The following is a 22,421-nucleotide window of genomic DNA, read 5'->3' as shown; positions in this document are numbered from 1 at the left end:
CTTTCTTGACAAGGAAATACCATGGATGCGATTACCATTCTCTACCGTTTTCAAGCCCACCCGTGCTTCACCGGCATATGCCAATTCAAAGAAATAACCTAGAAATCTCTCGATTCGGAAACTGATACGGCCTATAATCCAACAATCCGATCATTATTAGCAGACTCCACCACTTAGCTCGAAGCCATAGAACACCTCATCGGCAACCCAAAGTATCATATCTTCACAGGATGCCCCAATATTGCACGATTATTTAGCCGAATACTTCAAAACTCATGAAATGTCGATCATAGAACACCCCATAGACTCTGCCAAACACTCGCCAATCATTGCAACAGTGAAACAACTCCCCCAAATGCTCTGGAATGATGACATATGCACTCCACCGAATGGAAACCTCATACGAGACACACGATCCAAACCCATCATGCAGGAAATGACCCACTGATTTTTACTCAAATTGACACATTGCCATGAAGCAACCTTAATCACAATAGGCTGGCCACCTGCCAATCTTCCCAAATCTGTGCTTACCAACCAGACATATGCACCCGCCTCATACCACAAATAAACGACTAGAAGATTTTAACACTGCATCCGCTTTTGAGGCTAGACAACACATCACAATGATAATCAAGCATCCATAGCTCATCGTAATCCATCTGTAGCATCACCGATCGTTGGCACATAGCGAATATTGAGCGCACAACATCATATATGAGAGATCGGGAAGACAAAGTCGTAGGTTTCAAGGTGAAACAAGGCCGCACGATGAGGAAAGAAGAAAGGGAAATTTTTTCCTAAAGGCCATGTAGCCTCCCAAAGATAGGTATGGACGTTATCATACCGATCCGCAGGACTCTACTAGACACTTGCTCATGACTCAAAGAACCTATGAACCTAGTGCTATGATACCACCTTGTCATGACCCAAAAACCACAAGCCGTAATGGCACCTAACTCAACCCGCTAGGTAAGATAACTAATAGAAAAATGCAACCCAACTGAGGTTATAAGAGAAAAGAGAATATAGATAACTGAGCATTTACGAATTTACCAAGACCTGGTAGTACGAATCACAAGCTTCTAAGATTTGGAATTTAAAAACTGATACAAATAAATACACGTTCTATTTGAAGGTTACATAAACAGATTAGTAATAATCTAAACTACCAAGGACAAGTGGCAGTTATAACCAAACGCACGAACATCTTCCGAATCAACACCCGACGTCACCAGCAGCTTCGCTCCAAAATCTGCCGGAACGTGTAGAAGTGCAATATCAGTACAACCGACCCCATGTACTGGTAGATATTTTGTCTAACCTCGTCGAGGTAGTGACGAGGCTTTTAGTTGAAAGATGCTTAATGTTATAACCTGTAAATTAGACTAATAGTATAGGCAGTTTCAAACATAATAGATAAAAGTACCGTATATAACTCTACGAGACAGTCAACAATTACTAGCAGAAATCACAGTAGACGATTTACAATCATTCCTGGTATGAGAAGTATATCCAAGAAATCAAGTCAACTGGCACGGTAACACCCTTCGTGCTTCTATCTTGCCCTCACCATATATAAATAAATTTATGTGACAAATCAATTAGCACGGCAATACCCTTCGTGTGTTCAACTGATCCTTCCCAAATGTACGTATAGCAGAACCAACCAGATGACAGAAACACCATAACAAGAATTACAAAGTAGGAAATACGCAAGTAACAACAATGGATGAGGATATACATGTGGGCAACAATAAAAGACTAGGCGGAAAGCACGCGAGTAATAACAACCAATAGGAAAACAAAGAGTATCAACTTCAATTAACTAGCATAGTGGAGGCCTAAGTACAAATTTAGCAAACAAGAAGGAAACACAAGATCTTTACAAGTTAATAAGTAAGGGCATAAATTACTAGCATGGTGGAAGGCTTACACTAAGGTGCAACAGAATAGATACAACATGAGTTTAATTATAAAATTAGGAAATAGGCATGGTATTTTCAAGTTAAGCAAGTAGAAGGTATGAGCAACACAACAACAATTAAGATGGAGATCATGACAAAATAATGGCAGTAAATCACATCAGATCCATAATTATGACAATAACAGTCCAAGGTAAAGACAAGAACATATACACGGAAGACTGATATCAAACATAATGCATGTTTATCATCCTTGCCTGCATGGAAACACCCATCGTGCCATGACCTCACGATAACATACAAGAATAACGATATAAATGAAATGGCACGGCTTCACCCTTCGTTCTTTAACTCTCAAATGATATGGCACGGCATCACCCTTTGTATAATGTGGCATGGCATCACCCTTCATTCTTTTACTCTCAATAATACGGCACGGCATCACCCTTCGTGATTTTACTCTCAATGATATGGCACGACATCACCCTTCGTGCTTTATACTCCCCCTCACATGATAATGAATAAACAATGGCACGACATCACCCATCGTGCTTTACACTCTTCCTTACAAATAATATGAGTATTAATGACAAATAAGGCAGGAAGCACAAATAACATCAAGGAGAGTGTTTTAACAGATATTTCAAACAAATCCCAATCACATCTTTCCAAATCAACAATGATTCAACAACCCTCGAGAAGCGTATTATTCAAATAATTTTACAATTCTCACAGTGATCCACAACACAAGCAAAGAGTCTAGTATCTCATGAGTATGGACCGTAGTAACTTAATAATGATTTCGCATAAAGATGACCGAATTTGACACATCAATGTATTCTCAGAATTCTACCAAATTCGATCAAGTTATATTAGGCTAATTCTTGATTACTAACATTTTATACTACGTTCCTAACATCGGTAAATCAAGTGAATCATGAAGCAAGGAAGCTACGTAATCCTACAAGACACAATTATAGCACAATCTACCCCCGAGTATGATTTAACCCCGGCACATACATTGTAACGACCCGATCGGTCGTTTTGAGCTCTAGTATGCAGTTCGGCAGTTTGAGGCCAGAAGCAGCTTCACTTCAGGTATTATGACTTGTACGGGTTGTCGGAATCGAATTTCAGGAAGTTTGGAATTTATTTGGAAAGAAATTCCCATTTCGGAAGCTTTAAGTTGGAAGAATTGACTAAGATTGGATTTTTGAGTAAACGACCTTGGAATCGAGAATTTGAAGGTTCCAGCAGGCTCGTATGATGATTTCGAACTTGGGCATATGTCCGGATCGGGTTTTGGAATACCCGGAAACGTTTCGGCACCTATTGTGGAAGTTAGAATTATTGGAAGAATTTCATAAATTTGGGTTAAAGTGCATTTCAATGCTATCGATGTCCGTTTGAGATTCTAAGTCTAGGAATAGCTCTGTATGGTGATTTTGGTATTGGGAGCGCGATCGGAAGTGAATTTGGAGGTCCGTATGTCATTTTGGAGTCATTTGGCTAAAGATAGAAATTTAAAGGTTTTGAGAAGTTTGACCGGAAGTGGACTTTTGATATCGGGGACGAATTTCGATTCTGGAAGTAGGAGTAGGTCCGTAATGTCAAATATGACTTGTGTGCAAAATTTGAGGTCAATCGGATGAGATTTGATAGGTTTCAGCATCGAATGTAGAAGTTTGAAATTCTAAAGTTCATTAAGCTTGGATTGGAGGTCAATTCATGGTTTTAGCGTTATTTGATGTGATTTTAGGCCTCGAGCAGGTCCGCGTTATGTTATGGGACTGGTTGGTGTGATTGGACGGGGTCCCGGTGGCCTCGGGTGGATTCTGGGTGGTTAAAGGATTGAATTGGAGTTGGGAGGAAGAGTTGAAGCCTGCTATCATCTGGTGTAACCACACCTGCGAGGTCTTGGCCGCAGGTGCGGAGCTGCAGAAGCGGCCAAAGGGGCGCAGATGCGGTTGAGAAGGGAGAAGGATGGGACAGCAGATGCGGTCATGTTATCGCAGAAGCGGGACCACACATGTGGAAGGAGAAGCGCAGAAGAGAAAGGAGAGGGCCTGTTGAAGGACCGCGGATGCGGTAGTGGGGCCGCACCTGCGAAATCGCAGAAGCGGTCAAGTGACCGCAGGTGCGAAAAAGCTGGAGGCAGTGAGTTGTTTTAAAGTCGGGATTTGGCCATGTTCTTTCATCTTTCTCTTGTTTGGACGATTTTTGGAGAGCTTCAAGTGGGAATTTTTCATCATCAACGACAAGGTAAGCTAACCCCACCTATCTTGAGTTAAATATATTGATTATGTATGGATTTTAGCATGAAAATTTGTAGAAATTTGAGGGTTTGAGGAAAACCTAGAAAATTGGTATTCTTGGATTTTGACCACGATTTTGGGCATGAAATTGAGAGCCAATTATATATTTGAGTTCGTGAGGTTGTGGGTAAACTTTATCTTCGAAAAATTTCAGAATCCGGGCACGTGGGCCCGAGGGCATTTTTGTCAACTTTTCGATCGGGGTTAGAAATTGTTATAAATTGGATTATTATGAGGAATTGAACATGTACTAATTGGTGTATATAATTATTGGCTAATTTTGGAATGTTGAGCTTCAATTTGAGTCTTCGGAAGGGCGTGGAATGCCGGTTATGGAACTTCGGAGCGAGGTGAGTCTCCTTTCTAACCTTGTAAGAGGGAATTGTCCCCATAGGTGAATTAATTGGATACGAAGACTTAGGCGAGCTGCATCTCTCGAGGCGGCCCGCAGCCAACATAGTTGTCCAAATCTGTATTCCGGATAGTTATTGTACTTCATTTGATTTTCTAGTGATTGCTCATGCGCTTGTGACACCGGGTTCTAGGATGATTATGGGATATTTAATATTAAAAGTTGTAAATATTTTTATTTATTCAAAGATGATTACCTTTTTACTAGTTAAAATAAAGGAAATTATGGTTCCTAAAATATTAAAATGAGAGTTTAATTATTTACTATATGTTGGCTTGCCTGACCTAGGTGTCCGGTGCCATCACGGTCTTTGATGGATTTTGGGTCGTGACACACATATATGCTCGTCAGCTCATATATGTATCACCCCCCGCATGTAGCAAACAATGACAAATAGGAGGAAAAATTTCCTCAACAAAGTTAGGCAAAACACTTACCTTGAACAAGCCAATAACAATACCGAGCAAGCCAAGTGATGCTCCAAAAATGGCATCACGCACGTAGTGACCTCCGAACGGCTCAAAACTAGCCAAAAGAAACTCAAATACATCAAATAAGCCCAAGGAAATAATTCCAAATGATGAAGATCAAATTCTAAATCAAATCCCAAATCCGGCAAAAAATCACACCCGGGCCCACACCTTGGAACCCGACAAAAATCACAAAATCCGACAACCCATTCAATTTCGAGTCCAACCATACTAGTTTCACTCAATTCCAACTCCAAATCGATGTTCAAAACTCAAAAATTCATTTTATGAAACTTTAGGCCAAAACCCCCAATTTCCTCTTTAAAATTTATCAACCAAAAAATAAAATCGAAGATAGATTGATGGAATATAACCAAAATTGAGTGGAGAACACTTACCCCAATTCATATGGTAAAAATCGCCTAAAAAATTTCCCAATTCCAAGCTCCCCAACTCGAAATATAATAAATGAACAAAACCCTCGTTTAAACACAGTTCTGCCTCGTTTCTTATGCCAAATGATATCGAAACTTGTTTTTGATGCTTCTAATGGATTCCTTGTGAAATTATAGTCAAGTTAGGATCTTGAATAACTCCCTTTGATCAAATATTGAAGGAGATATATTGGTTTCAATATTTGAAAATAGTACATATTTTTAAAAACGAAATCAGTGGCAATTTCGTAATTAATCTGAAAAATCTGGCAACCCAATTCTTAGTAAAATGACTATAAACTCCTCATATGATGTCGAAATTTGACGGTTCTTTTTTATATATGGCTCCGTAATTACGATACGGATCTAATGCTTCAATAAAAACAGAAATTGGAACTCATTTGCTTAATGTAGTACCATTTATGCTTGAAGAAACAACGTCAAAACATTAAAAAAACGAGCGCAACACAACCCAAACCTATCCAAAACTCACCTGAGCCCCTCGCGACCACGTCCAAACAAACCAACAAGTCTCATAATATAACACGGACTTACTCAAGGCTTCAAAATACACATAACAACATCGAAACGACGAATCACACCTCAATCCAAAAATCAATGAACTTGAAACTTCAAACTTCCACAACCGATGCCGAAACCCATCAAATCACGTCCGATTAACCTCAACTTTTGCACACAAGTCACATTTGACATTACGAGCTTGCTTCAACTTCCGGAATTAAAATCCGACCCCGATATCAAAGAGTCCACTCCCAGTCAAACTTCTCAAAAATCCAACTTTTGCCATTTCAAGACTAATTGAACTACGGACCTCCGAATTACAATCTGGACGTGCCCATAAGTCCAAAATCTCCCAACAGAGCTAATAGAACTATCGAAACTCCATTCCGAGGTCAAATGCTAAAAAGTCAAGCTCGGTCAATTCTTCCAACTTAGAACTTAAATCTTGAAGTTCATTCTTCCAAATGTATTCCTGATAACTTGAAAACTAATACCGATAATTTACACAAGTCATAATATATCATGTGGAGATACTCGAGCCCTCAAGATACCGAGCGAAGTGCAAATTCCCAAAACGACCAGTCGGGTCGTTACAAACAACCTCTGGATGATATCCACTATACCTTTATATATATGCTCCGGTTACGGAGGGAACTTGCTAGTTGAGATTGAGTAAAAGTTGTAAAGAGAGGAATTGTACCACGTAGTTTATATATGTTTATTTCATATATTTACTCTGCTTCATACTTGTTCACTTCTTTACTGTATCTGATATCATTGGACCACTAGTAAGTGTCGAAGTCGACCTCTCGTCTCTACTTCATCGAGGTTAGACTGGATACTTACTGGGTACGCGTTATTTTTGTACTCATACTACACTTTGTGCATTTTTGTTGCACAGGCACATGTATGTCTAGTGGCCTAGTGGGCGCAGCGGCATGGTCGATACAGAGACTTAGGTGAGCTGCATCTCTCGAGATGGCCCGCAACTAGCAGAGTCTCATTCAGGGTATTGTATTTTCTTTTCTATCCAAATTTGTATTTCGGACAGTTACTGTATTTTATTTTATTTCCTAGTGATTGCTCATGCACTTGTGACACCGGGTTCTGGGGTGATTATGGGATATTCAGTGTTGAAATCGAAAAATATTATTATTTATTTTATTAAGTTTATCTGTTACTAGTGGATTGAAGAAAACTTCATGACTTCAAAAGTAAATAAAAGAATTTAATTAACTATTTAGTGTTGGATAGCCTGACAGTGGTGTCCAGAGTCATCACTACCCTTAATGGATTTTGGGTCGTGACAACATAGTATAAGTGCACTAGGTTCACTTAGGTCTCACGAGTCATGACCAAGTCTTGTAGACTCTTGCGGATCGGTGCGGAGATGCTTGTACTTATCTTCGAGAGGCTACAGGGCTGTTAGGAGCACTTCCCTTCTTGATTCCTCATCGCGCGGTTTGATTCCTTTAAGGCTTATGCCTTTGTTTCTTTCCTACTCAGTCTCGCGACGTGAAGCGCTTGCTATCGATCGATTGAGGAATTCTAATGGTACTACATATGCGGTGCAGGATGTTTCCCCCTGCGTAGTTGATTGGGCCATTGTCTTTGCCTTGCGGAAGGATATTCCGTCATTTAAGCTCAGTAGCTACACTTCTGAGAGGTTCGAGGATATGCGCAGGTTTTTATGATGCTCATGAGTTGTTATCGCATAATATTGAGGTGATGGTAAGATGCTTGCCTATGTGTCGTGGCAGTGAATGACTTGAGAGGAGGTTTGCTATAGTGATGATTCAGAGATTCGATATTTTATTTACAACGGAGGAAAAGGCAATCAGAATACAAATGTTCAGGTTTGTGTTGATGAAGAACGGAACTCGGTATTTTCGAACGTGGTAGAATTTTCATCTGTGATGCGGTGTCATTGTCCTTGTTGAATACGTTAAGTTCGCCGGTGATGTGGTTTTCTTCAATTCGCTTTTGGGGCAGGGTAGCGTGAAATAGTGCCAGAGAAGTGGCTATTAGAGGTCACGGTGTTATGCGGTGGTTAAACATCTAGAAGGCCAAGTGTGAGAAACAGGAGTCGAGCGATTGCTCAAAGAAGTGAGTTTGACCAAAGTGGGAGAGTGATAGAGTAGTATATAGGTTCTGTGGTAGGATGACAGCACGCCTTGAGAAAAGTGTGGGGAGATTTCGGATTCATGGTGGATAGGACTAGCTCTACGGACTTAATTTGGGATATTGGCTAATATATCGGAGAGATTGGATACGACGGAAAAGAGTTGCTTGATATGAAGAAGGGTACAACATGACTTTGGATTGGAATGTACTGTCGCACCTTCTAGTTGATGTCGATGGGGAGTGAACGGACTTGTAAGACTGACAAATAAGCACGGGCTCAGGAGGGGTTACTGATTTTATAGCAATAGTACCCACTACAGCGACAAAGGAAGCATTTTGGTGGGTTCCAGGTTTATGCAATGGTAGCTTCAAGCTAAGTGGGAGAGTCCCACCGCCTACGATTGGATTGTATGGTTATGTACTTGTGAGGTTTCTGGTGATCGGCATATTGATGGGTTATTACGACTAAGAAAAGAGAACATCAGTGGCGATTTGAGCAAAGGATTCGAGGAATATGTTCTATAATTTGCCTTATTAATTCATGTTCAGGCTTTGGGAAGATTCAAGAGTTATGCTTCGTGTAGAGGTGAGTTACAAGGAAAGTGATTCAGCCGAGTGCTTCTTCGAGAGCCGTGGAGTTTGATTATATTTGAGACCAAGTCAAAGTGGGTGACTCTCAACAACGGTCCTAGTGGATTCAAAAGTTAAAGTGAGGTGCCTGGGAATTTTGAGTCCATAATATGGTAGAGTATAGAGCTTTCACAACGGATTATGAAGAAGGAGCTTGGAGTGTTCTATGTTATCTTTGGTCTGCGGTATATCATGAGAGAAATGTGAGCAAGTGACTTTGGGTTCATAGGGAAATTATCAGAATGAGTGTACCAGGTGAAGATGCAAATGTACGCACAAGGAGGGTATGAGATGGTTCATGGGTTTTTAGATAATGTGGTCTTGTGAAATGGGGTCACTCAGGATGAGTGCGGATTGAGTTTGATATGTTTTGAATGGAGCTATTATTATTCCTAAGGCAAGTCCAAAGTAATTTAAAAGAAGTTGTATCAGTTAGCAATGGTTGAATCGGCATGATAATGGCAATGATCATCTCCTTTAGCATGTTGAGTTACTCATGTGGTTTGTGACGGTACGTGTGAGGTTCGACGGTTGCCGTAATTGATTTTATTTGGAGGCTTTCGGGTATTATGGCTTGTTATGTGCAGATGGGTCCCGGAAGAATTATGGTGGTTTAGACCACTACTTGAGGTTGGAGTTTTCTGCGGATATGAGGATTCAGTCACGTGTTGCAATGGTTCTCTTGAAATGAGTTAAGTAAAAGGTTCCTATATGATGAAGTGTTCACCCTATTGGTGGTTCAGGAGTTATGATGAAATTCTTATACTATTGTGCATTGGCATGATTAGGTGCAGTGAGTAGCATGGGAATTGGAAGTTGAGGATCAAGGTTGTCGTTTGGTGGTGGCAAGAATATCACGAGCTCGGAGGAGCAGGGAAGAAAGGATTCAAATGGTTAGAGAAAACTAGTATTATTTTCAGCGCCACCTGAGATCAGTGTCTTGTATAAGAGACTTTGCGTACTGGTTACAGTTTCTTATTTTGTTTTACTGCATTAATGTGGCCGGTGGTATGGATGTGCAGATTGTTACCTGGTGCGGAAGGTCGTGGGGGCGTACCCCACGGGAAGATTGTATAAGTGTGACATGTAGTCACTTGATTGATTGAATATTTAAACCAAGTATGAAGATTTGTGGTAATATCACTAATATGAGAATTTATGCCTGGAGAGAGCTCGGTCCATTTGGTTGTGGACTGTGGAAGTTTGTTCCGGTTATAACGGCTGTTTTTGTGTACCATAGTAAAAAGGGTTATTGTGAATCCTTGAAAAATTATTAGCCCAGTGCGGTACGATCAGAATTGGCTTGAGGTCCGTGGATGGATCTTAATATGATTGTGGGCTCTATATCAGGTCGGATGTATTCATTTCAGCATAGCGCTCCTTATAGAGGAGTACTTGGGCTTTGGATGTTATTTTTTCGTCGGCTAATTCGGGTAATACTATATTGTGCCATGTGGGTTGTGAAACGGCTGGATTAATTGCATATGTGTTGAGGTTCCGCATATCGATAGTGTTATTTGAGCAGGATGACTCTCGAGATGCTGGTCATTTATTACACCTTAGTCGTGCTTGAGTTTCCTAGCTTATGCACTATCCGTCTCCCTAGGGTTTGTATTATGCACTTCGTGTGCTAGTGGTTGATATTCGGTATTTCATAGGTATGAGCTTTTTAGCTCGGTAAGTATTTCCCTTATAGATTGTCATGTGTGAATCGGGTGGCACGCCTCCACGGGTATCATGTGTGGATCGAGTTGCATGCTGCAACAGTGTGGTGTTGAGTACAGTCCCCTATATCTATTTTTGTGTGTTTTGTTTCCTATTTTCTGAGGAAGGCTCATGACACTTTTTCGGTTGTCTAATTAGTTACGTGGGTGGAGTAGTACTTTCCAGAGTTCGTTTTCCCTATGTATCACATTCGAGTTGTAGCTTATTGGCACGTTGTGGCATCATATGAAAATTTTTGTAGTGTCTGAGGTGGCGTATTACCTGGGACTCTTATACTGGGTGAGACGAGATTATGGGACCTGGGATCAGTGCGGTCAAATTTATATGAAGTATAGTTAAGAGCAAATATAGTTATTTGGTTCATAATGAGGCAATGGTTCTTGTCGGGAGAAGAGGCTCAATGAATTATTTACTTGGCAGTCAGTTATGAATTTCTACGCATCTCTTCCGTCGTGGAGGTATTGCAGGAGTTGGAACAAGACTTATATACGTCATAAGACGCATTGGGAGCATCGGATTCGTGAAATTTTGACTATTGTTATTAGAGGATGTTATTATGGTTATGTGAGCTATGCAGTACGTAGTGTGGATTCAGCAAAGGTACGCAATCATGTATCAGTGTATCGTGTGGTGATTGATACGGTGTTCATATGATGGAAACAGGCCTGGCAGAGAATTCCGGGTGAAGAAATTGGGCTCTAACGCATATTCGCCTAAATAGAAGAGAATATCTTCAGATATGCTCGAGCTAATATTCTCAACTGAGTTGTGGTAGCACGGGAAGGTGCACGAGGTGCCAAGCAGCAATTTCGGACAACTCCACCGCAGTTCTTAGCACGTTCGAGGATGAACGTATGTTTAAGTGGGAGAAAATGTAACGACCCGACCGGTCATTTTGAGCTCTAGCATGTCGTTCGGTGGTTTGAGGCCATGAGCAGCTTCACTTCAGGTAGTACGACATATATGCGTAGTCGGAATTTAGATTCAGGGAGTTTGGAGTTGATTCGGAAAGAGAATTCTCATTTTGGAAGCTTAAGTTGGAAGAATCTGACTAAGGGTTGATTTTGAGTAAACGATCTCGGAATCGATATGAAGAATCCAACAGGTTTGTATTATGATTTCAAAATTGGGAGTATGTCCGTATTGGGTTTTGGATGACCCAGGAGCATCTCGGCGCCTATTGTGGAAGTTAGCATTTGGGGAGGATTTCATAAATTTGGGTTGGAGTGCATTTCAGTGTTCTCGATATTCGTTTGGGATTACGAGTCTGGGAATAGCTCCGTATGGTGATTCTGGTATTGGTAGCGCGTCCGGATGTGGATTTGGAGGTTCGTAGGTCATTTCGGAGTCGTTTGTCAAAAGTTAGACATTTGAAGGTTTTGAGAAGTTTGACCGGGAGTGGACTTTTTGATATCGAGGTTGGATTCCGATTCCGGAAGTTGGAGTAGGTCCGTAATATCGAATATGATTTGTGTGCAAAATTTGAGGTCAATCGGACGTGATTTGCTAGGTTTCGGCATTTAATGTAGAAGTATGCAGTTCTAAAGTTCATAAAGCCTTAATTGAATTGCGTTCTGTTATTTCGGTGTTGTTTGATGTGATTTGAAGGCTCGGCTAAGTTCGTAATGTGTTTTAGGATGTGTTGGTATAGGTTGAGGTCCCGAGGGCCTCGGGTGGGATCCAGATGGTGAACGGATCGAGCTTGGACTTGGAAGAAAGGTTAGGGCAGCTGCCTTCTAGTGTAACCGCACCTGCGAAGTTTTGGGCCGCAGGTGCGAGGCCGCAGAAGCAGCCATAAGGGTCGTACAAGCGGACTAGAAAGGGGAGGCCAGTGACTGCAGAAGCGGGCCAGAGACCGCACCTGCGCAGGCGCAGGTGCGAAGGAAGCCATCACAGAAGCAGCTCATGCCGCAGAAGCGGCACAAGCGCCGCAAAAGCGGCCTATGCACCGCAGGTACGAGAAGACTAGAGGCAGTGAGGTTTCTTTAAAACAGGGGTTTGGCCATTTTTCTTCCATTCTCTCTTGGTTGGACGATTTTTAAGGAGCTTCAAGTGGGGATTTTCATCATTCAAGTCAAGGTAAGTTATTCCCACCTCATTATAAGTTAAATACATGGTTTTATTGTAGATTCAAGCATGAAAATAGGTAGAAATTTGGGATTTTGAAGAAAAACCCAGAAATTGGTATTCTTGGATTTTGACCACGTTTTTGGACATGAAATTGAGAATAAATCATATATTTGAGTTCTTGAGTTATAGGTAAAGTTTATTTTCGAAAATTTTCGCAATCCGGGCACGTGGCCCCGAGTGTGATTTTATCGACTTTTCAAGCAGACTTGGAATTATTGTAAATAGGATTATAGTGAGTATTTGAATATGTATTAATATATTTGCATAATTATTGACTAGTTTTGGAGCGTTGGGCATCGGTTTGAGTCGTCGGAAGGGCTTGGGAGCCGGTTATGGAACTTCGGAGCGAGTTAAGTCTCCTTTCTAATCTTGTAAGAGGGAATTAAGCCCATAGGTGAACTAAATTATTATGTGCTTCTATTTGTGGCTACCTTTACTACGAGGTGACGAGAGTCCATACGTAGCTACTAGCTATGCCTATGTCCGAGTTGTTTTAGGCTTACATCATGCCTTGTTGATATTGTTGTTAATTTATGTTTATTGTTTGTCATGAGAAGAAGAGAGATTGAGTTAGCTTATTAAATATTTTGAAAGGAGTTGAAATTGAGGAAAAGTTGGGAACTTAAAAGTTTTCATTTGAAATTTGTAATTTAAAAAGAATTGAGGAATACTTTAATAACTTAGGAAACCTATGTGTAACCGCGTCACATGTATGTTTCGCGAGCGGGGTAATTTCCTTAAAAAGCCACAAGCTGAATTTCCCTTATTTTGAAAGGAATCAAGAAAGAGATATGATTTTAATGTTAAATTTATATTTGACCACGTCATAAGTATGATCCGCGAGCAGGCGATTCCTCAAATATATATTTGACCGCGTCGCACGTATGATTTGTAAGCGGGGTATTTCCTTCTACTACTTTTATGGGATCGGGTCGTTCGCCTCGGTAGAATTTTTGTACCACACTCTCATGGGAGCGGGCCGTTCGCCTCGGCAGGTTAATAGATGCATCTATGGTTCGCGTCGTTCGACCCTCGGCAGTGCACATTTTACTTTTATGTTAGATCGAGCCGTATGCCTTGGCATTTATATATATATATATATATACATATATATATATATATATATATATATATATATTATTCTCGTGAAATCGTGCGTAACATTTGGCTAAAAGCCAGTGTATCTGAGGGTTTTTCCCCTGATTTGAATTATGACAACCTCTTGATAATATCCATTATACCTTTATATACATGCTTCGGTTATGGAGGGAACTTGCTAGTTGAGATCTTGAGTAAAAATTATAAAGAGGGGAATTGTACCACATATTTTATACATGTTTATTTCATATATTTACTCTGCTTCATACTTGTTCACTTCTTTACTGTATTTGATATCATTGGACCAGTAGTAAGTGTCGAAGTCGACCTCTCGTCTATACTTCTTTGATGTTAGACTAGATACTTACTGGGTATGCGTTATTTTTATACTCATACTACACTTGCTTTGCATTTTTGTTGCACAGGCACATGTATGTCTAGTAGCCGAGTGGGCGCAGCGGCATGGTCGATACGGAGACTTAGGTGAGCTGCATGTCTCGAGACAACCCACAGCCAGCAAACTCTCATTCAGGGTAATGTATTTTCTTTTCTGTCCAAATTTGTATTCCGGACAGTTATTGTATTTCAATTTATTTCCTAGTGATTGCTCATGCACTTGTGACACCGGGTTCAGGAGTGATTATCGGATATTCAGTGTTGAAATCAGAAAATATTAAGTATTATTTATTTTATAAATTAAAGTTCATCTGTTACTAGTTGAATTGAAGAAAACTTCATGACTTCAAAAATAAATAAAAGAGAATTTGAGTAACTATTTAGTGTTGGCTAGCTTGACTGTGGTGTCCGGCGCCATCACGACCCTTAATGGATTTTGGGTCGTGACAATGTTAAACTGCAAAAGAAAAGTAGGGATATTCTGGACTAGTCTTACGTAAACTTGAAGTTAACAACTAATAGCCCGTTTGGCCAAGCTGCAAAAATCAGCTTATTTTGAGAAGTGATTTTTTTCAAAGTGCTTTTCTCAAAAGTACTTTTGGTGAGAAGCAGTTTGTGTTTGGCTAATTAGTTTGAAAAGCACTTCTGAGCAGCAATTAGTGTTTGGCCAAGCTTTAAAAAACTGCTTCTAAGTGTATTTTTCTCAAAAGTGCTTCTCAAAAAAGTGCTTTTGGAGAGAAGCTACTTTTTTCTGCTTCTCCTCAAAAGCACTTTTTTCCTTCCAAAAGTTTGGCCAAACACCTCAATTTTTGGCCAAAAGTGCTTTTGACAAAAAAAAAAAGCACTTTTGGCCAAAAAGAAGCTTGGCCAAACATGCTATAAGACTATGAACGATGGAAGGAGAATTATGTACGCACTTTATTCCACTTAAAAGTTTGAATTAGTCGTACACAAGTCATACATCTAATCTACGTAGAGGTTAATTGGGACCAACCAACATGGTCTTGTAAGTGTGTGTGTTAGTTTCATTCCATCCCTATATTCCCAGATAACCTTTACAATTTTCTAAGTAACCATTATTTACTTCACTATCGATCTCAGTCTCTTAAATTGCATATTTTTGAGTTAAAGTTCTAAATGAACCATCCAAAGCATAAAATAACTTGCATAAATACTATAAACCCAAATGTTGAAATTTACGGTCTTACAAGCCAAAGTTACATGGCATCACTTCGTTTATACTAAGTGCGACATATATAATAGAACAATTTCTTATTGATTGCTCAAAGGAGCCACACATCACTGTAAAGTTATGTTATTTTACAGAATATGCATCGAACTAACACAAATATTACAAATATCCTTCTTTGTTTTATTTTCTTTGATTTTATATTAATTAACATGAAATACATGTACGATTTATGTACTTTTTTTTCTTTATTCACGTGTACAATTTCGATGGTTCCGTCAGTTCCGGTAGGTGATTTTGGACTTAAGAGCGCGTCCGGAATGTAATTTGGAAGTCCGTGATGGAATTAGGCTTGAATTGACGAAACTGGAAATTTGGTGATTTCCGGTCGGCAATGAAAATTTTGATAACGGAGTCGGAATGGAATTCCGAGAGTTGGAGTAGGTTCGCAGTGTCATTTGTGGCGTGTGTGCAAAATTTGAGGTCATTCGGACGAGGTTTGGCAGGTTTCGGCATCGGTTGTGAAATTTTGAGGTTTCAAGTCCATGAAGCTTGAATTGGTGTTCGATTCATGTTTTTGTTATTGTTTGAGGTGATTCGAGAGCTCGATGGTATGGTATTTTAGGACTTGATGGCACATTTGGTTGAGGTTCCGGAGGCCTCGGGCGTGTTTCGGCTGAGTTTTGAGCGAGTCCGGACATTATCGGAACTCAGGCATGGTTCTGGTGCTTAATTTTCGCTGAGGGCGATGAAATTTAGCTGAGGGCGGAGTAGGGGGCGTGGACAGTGTAAATTTGGTCGCGGAGGCGCTCCAGGGCAGATCTGCAGATTTGCTGGTCTGACTTCAGAAGCCTATATCTTTTGATCTACAAGGAATTTTGAGATTATTCAAAACCAAAAGTTGTGGCACTTCGTGTCTAGTTTCCAGAAAGATAAGGAAATCATCATTTGGACATATGTAGAGAAAGTTATGGCCAAAATACTACAGCCTGTTAATGCAGCCACCAGAAGCGCGAAAAACGCTACTTTTTCGCGACCGCGGGGGTTGGATTTTCTTGGCCGCGCCTGCATTTCCGCGGCAGCGTAGTGGAGATAAAAGAGTGCACTATATAAACGGGGTTTAGGGTATTATTTCACATTTTGGACCTAGGGAGCTCGGTTTGTGGCGATTTTTCGAGGATTTTTCAAGAAATTCATCGGGGTAAGTGATTCTAACTCAGATTTGGTTAATATACATGAATATATCACTGATTTCATCACTTGATTAGTACTTTGAGGTGAAATTTTTTAAAAAATTGTGGAAATTTCATAAAATGATTTTTTGAGATTTGAATGTCGATTTGGAATCAGATTTGAGTTAAACTAGTATGGTTAGGGGTGTTCATGGTTCGGTTTGGATCGGTTTTTTCCTAAAAAGCAACCAAACCAAGCAAGTCGGTTTTTCAAATATTAGAACCAAACCAAACCAATTAAGTCGGTTTTTTTCGATTCGGTTTATGTCGGTTTTTTGGTTTTTTTGGTTATTTGTCGGTTTTTTCTTAAATATAAGACATACACTACCAAACACATATTTCGGCCACCACATTTTCAATGTAACACTATCAAATCAATTGCCCTTTGAGAAATCTATTATTTACCAAGATATATTGATGATAATTGAATCAAATAGTGATGAATAATTTAAGGAATCAATTAAAAATATGTTATTTTTAACACGAAATGGATTCTTACACTAAACAAAACAAAACTACCAATCAAACTAGAATGTAAAGGTAAAGAACTATATTAAAAGTGCAAACTATTAACATTTACCATAAATTTTTTGAAACTTTGTATAACAATATACATATTTATAGGTGTAATAATAAATTTGAAATAGCTACTCCTATAGTTGGTTTGGTTCGGTTTTTTCTGATTAAAACCAAAACCAAACCAAATTTGATCGATTTTTAAAACTCAAAACCAAAACCAAACCAAACCAAAAAGTATCAGTTTTTTTGGTCGGTCTGGTTTGGTTTTCGGTTTAGTTCGGTTTTTCGGGTTTTTACGAACACCCCTAAGTATGGTTAGTCTCGTAATCGAATAGGTTGTCGGATTTTGTGACTTTGGTCGGATTTCGAGACGTGGGCCCTGGACCCGAATTTTGAGTTGACTTTTTGACTTTTGGTCCTAAGCTTAACATTTTCTTATGGGATTGATTCCCTTAGCTCGTGTTGATTTTATCAAATTGTTTATGGCTAGATTCGGAGCATCCGGAGTTCGATTTGGAAGGTAAAGGCATCGCGGAGTAGGATTTTTTCTTGGTTGAGGTAAGTAACGCTTCCAAACTTAGTTATCAGGGTTCGAAACCCCGAACTATGTGCTATATGATGGTATTGAGGTGACGCACATGCCAAGTGATAGGCGTGCAGGCATGCACCGTGAGAATTGTGACCTGGTTCATTCTATGGCACCGATTAGTAATTTTATCTTGTTGATATCTGTGTTTCTTCATGTGATGAAGTAAATGGACTGTAAATCTTGCTAGTTATCATGCTAGGGCTTTACGCCGACATTGTTGAGACCCGATGTCACGACCCAATTCTCATACCCGGTCGTGATGGCGCCTCTCGTGAAGACAAGGCCAGCCAACTTACCCAAATCATTTCTTTAACAGTTACTAAACATAAGTGAATAGAATAATACAACTTAACGGCCATAATAATCAGTATTTTCAACCCCACATAACCCGACCGGGGTGTCACAAGTCACGAGCATCTAAGAAGTAGGAACACAACTACAGGGTCATATATATATAAAATGAAATCTGGAATCCAAAAGATGAAGTCCGGTGCCGCGAACGCTAGCGGTCACCTTGCTCAGCTACATTAGTATTACCTTCAGTCCGCTAATCACCCGCTACCGGGTGAACAATACCTGCAACTGCACGCGAGGTGCAGGGAGTAAAGTGAGTACTTCCAACTCAGTGAGTAATAAGAGTAAATAATAACTGAGAGGCAAGAAATCACGTAAGAGCACTCCATCATACTATATAGGACAGTACAACCCTTGGAGAAAACAGTAAAACCGTGAAAAAAATCCTTTAGAAAATATCTGGCTCAGTTTAAAAAAACCTCTTTTGGAAATATCCTTTTCCAACAGTCAAGCAAATGAATGCGTAATCAGATAGTGCAAGTCCGCATATAAGTCAGCCCCTCGGGCACAGCACTCCATCAACAAATAACACCAGGGAATCTGGTAAACAGTGCAAGAAGTAGCATGGATGCCAATGATATGAGAGTGCTAAATGTCATGACACGTAGTACAAACAGGAAACAATGCATGAATGCAATGCAATGCACATGACCGCTGCGGCGCGCAGCCCGATCCATTTGGGTACTCGCGCTCACTGTGGGGGTTCAGACTCCGGAGGGGCTCCTACAGCCCAAGCGCAATATCATCATAGCATCGCTGCGGCGTGCAGCCCGATCCATCCTCAGTCCAGAACATGCAAATGAGCCATTCGGGCAATGTCAAGTAATAGCTTTTAACTCAAAACATCAGAAAAATGCAATTTAAGTCTTTAAACTTTAGCAATATGACTGCACATTTCAAAACAGGGTTTAGCTCAGGACTGAAATCATTTAATATGCTAAGTGTCATAAAAATAGTGATAATAACCCCGACAGGGTTCAAATAACCGGCACGAAACCCAAAACATGGCAATCAGCCCAATTCAAGATAGCATCTAGCAAGTTTCAGTCAATTACGCAGTAAAATCCACAACCGGGACGGACCAAGTCACAATCCCCAACGATGCTCTAACTATGATGTGCAAATCCGAGGTTTCAAACCCTCAGGATATCATTTACAAGTATTACTCACCTTGAACCGATGAAATCTCTAGCTCGCGACGCCTTTGCCCCTCAAATCGGCCTCCACGCGCGTCGAATCTAAACAAAATCAGAGCGAATACATCACAATATTCTAAGGGAACAATACCCAATTGAAAACAATCAAAAAATAGCAAAGATCTCGAAACTAGCAAAACCCGAGCCCTGGGCCCACTTCTCGAAAAATTACAAAATTCACATCATCGGATTCCTTATCTCGCCACGAGTCTAACCATACAAAATTATCCAATTCCCATAACATTTTGACCCTCAAATCCATGATTCTATCCAAGAGGGTTTTCTATAATTTCCAACAAAATTCGCGGATTAAACACCAAAACTAGTGATAGATTCAAGTTATACAACCAAAATTGAGTTAAGAATACTTACCCCGTTGTTCTCTCCAAAAATCTCCCGAAAAATCGCCTTATCCGAGCTCCAAATCGTCAAAAATGGCAAATGGGACGAAGTTTGGACTTTATTCTGCTGCCCAGGGATTTGTTCTTCGCGTTCGCAAAGAACAAAGTTCCAAAAATTCATTTTCCAAACTCTGCTCGGACAGCCTCTAGTGAAATGGTCATAACTTTTTACACACAACTCCAAATGACTATTATAATATGTTTCTGGAAACTAGATTTAAAGAGCTACAACTTTCGTTTTTGAATCATCTCCAAATTCATTGTAGATTGAGAGAGACGAGCCTCCAAAGTAAGACCTGCGCAACAGAATTGCCTCTTCTTCGCGAACGCGAAGAACAAAACCCCAGAAGCCAAATCCTTCTTCGCGAACGCGAGGGGACCCTCTAACACGAAGAACAATACCAGATACCAACTTCAGCCATTGCAAAACAGCCCGAAATGATCCGAAACCACCTCGAAACACACCCGAGGCCCTCGGGACCTCAACCAAACACGCCAACATATCCCATAACATTATTCAAACTTGTTCCAACCTTCGGAATGCTCAAAACAACATTAAAACACCAAATTTGCATCGGATTCAAGCCTAACAATTTCAAGAACTTCCAAATTCCATTTTTGATCAAAAACCCAACCAAACCACGTCCGAAGACATGAAATTTTGCAGACAAGTCCAAAAAAACATAACGAATCTACAGCAACTCTCGTAATTCCATTCCGACCCTCGGATCAAAATCTCACCTATCAACCGGAATTCGCCAAAATACTAACTTCGCCAATTCAAGCCTAATTCTACACCGGACCTCCAAAATCAATTCCGATCACACTCCTAAGTCACAAATCACCTCCCGAAGCTAACCGAATCACCGGAAATCACCTCCGAGTCCTCTAACTCATAAGTCAACGTCCGGTTGACTTTTTCCAACTTAAGCCTTCCTTAAAGAGACTAAGTGTCTCATTTCTTATCAAAACCAATCCAAATCAACTCTAACACACCAAATACGATAACGAAACATGAAGAAGCATAAAATGGGGGAAACAGAGCGGTAACTCATGAGACGACGGGTCGGGTCATCACACCCGAGTGGTCGTTTCTTGCTGTCATCTCACTGATTTTATTAATATTCTGTACTCAATCATGTTCATGCATTTCATGTCACATCTCAGTCTCAGCTGTTATTTATTTACACATCATATGATTGTTTCGGGCTAGTTTTCATGGCATTGTGAGCCCGTGGAAGAGACTGGAGAGTGATGACTGAGTGAGACCAAGAACCTGATTATGAGTGACAGTTATGGGATCGGGTTGCACGCCGCAGCAGATTATTGATTATGCCTTCGTTGGCTTGTTATAGCGCTCGGGATGAAAGGAGCCCCTTCGGTGTCTATACACCCCTAGTAAGCGCGGTTGATTATATTCAGGGATGGATCTTCCCTTGGTATGGAGATGGATCTTCTCCATAAGGCTGGATTGGCCTATTCCTCAGTACTGGAGACTGATGGTCAGTGATGTGTATATATTCCGGGATGGATCTTCCCTAGGCCTTGTGAGCCATATACAGTACCGAGTGGTTGTGAGGTTGTTATTATTATTATGTGGAGATGGATCTTCTCCATAGGCTGGATTGGCTTCCTCAGTATNAAAGATGTATATATTCCGGGATAGATCTTCCCTGGGCCGTATGAGCCATTTACAGTACTGAGTGGACGAGCATTTAAGATTGTGGGCATATGAGGCACTCAGCATGGTGCATTTCATACAGCATGTGCATTGGCATGTAGATGTAGCAGAGTTACACTTCTTTACCTTGTTCATATCTGCTCTGTTTTACTGTTCGAGCTGTTTATTTAACTGAAAGCATGCCTAAGTTTCTGCACGTTATTTCTGTTATCCTTGATGAGGTTGAGTTCGTCACTACCTATCAGTCCATAGGTTGGACTTTTTATTTACTGAGTTGGTGTACTCACGTTACCCCATGCACCTTGTGTGCAGATCCAGGTACTTTCGGTCCCTGTGGCAGTCATTGATTGAAGTTGCAGGCTTGGAGATTGTCGAGGTATCTGCATAGCGTTCGCATATCTTGACCCCTCCTTCTCTATTCTAGCTATGTTTCAGTTGTATTCAGTAAACATTGTAGTAGACTATGTTATTTCTCTAGACTCTCATGTGCTCCGTGACACCCTGGTTTTGGGCTGGTTGAGTCGTGTTATGAATTTTGCTTAAATTATGAACAGTTTATTTTTCTTAAATGATACAAGTACTCTTCCGCAAATGATCAAAATGTTAGTATTGTGGTTGGTTTTCCGTTGAGTTGAGGCTATCCTAGTTCCACGATAGGCTCCATCACGACGGGTTGAGTTTGGGTCGTGACATAAAGACGGATAAATAAAACAACAAAAATGATAAATTACATGAAATGCTTTTATATAATATTGAAAGTTTAAGATTTCAAACATGAATAAGTTTATTTGCTAACAAGTTTAACCAAAATGCAGTTAAACATTTAATAGGCAGTACACAAGAAAAATCAGAAAAAGGAATAAAACAATTTTGTCCCCAATTATTGGTTTATGCAAATGGCAAATGAGGACTTTCACTAGTCAACTCATGAGCAAAAAAAATTAAATACTATTGGGGCCTGGGAGAATCAAGTTTCCACATGGTCCCAGCTTGACTTATGAAGTCTTGTTCTGCTTCTTATTGCCTTAAATAAATACCAATCTTCCTTTACTACCCACAGCACAAGCACACGGTGGTGC

General features: G+C 40.3%; 1 pseudogene; it reads left to right on the top strand.

Moving 5' to 3' along the window:
* The first annotated feature begins 12,241 nt into the window (after positions 1-12,241).
* Positions 12,242-22,421, top strand: part of LOC109214951 — a 21,827-nt pseudogene continuing 11,647 nt past the window's right edge.

Source organism: Nicotiana attenuata, unplaced genomic scaffold (genome assembly GCF_001879085.1).
Source record: "Nicotiana attenuata strain UT unplaced genomic scaffold, NIATTr2, whole genome shotgun sequence".
Taxonomy (NCBI): Eukaryota; Viridiplantae; Streptophyta; class Magnoliopsida; order Solanales; family Solanaceae; genus Nicotiana; species Nicotiana attenuata.
Note: the sequence above shows the minus strand (reverse complement) of the source record. Positions and strands in the feature narration are given on the sequence as shown.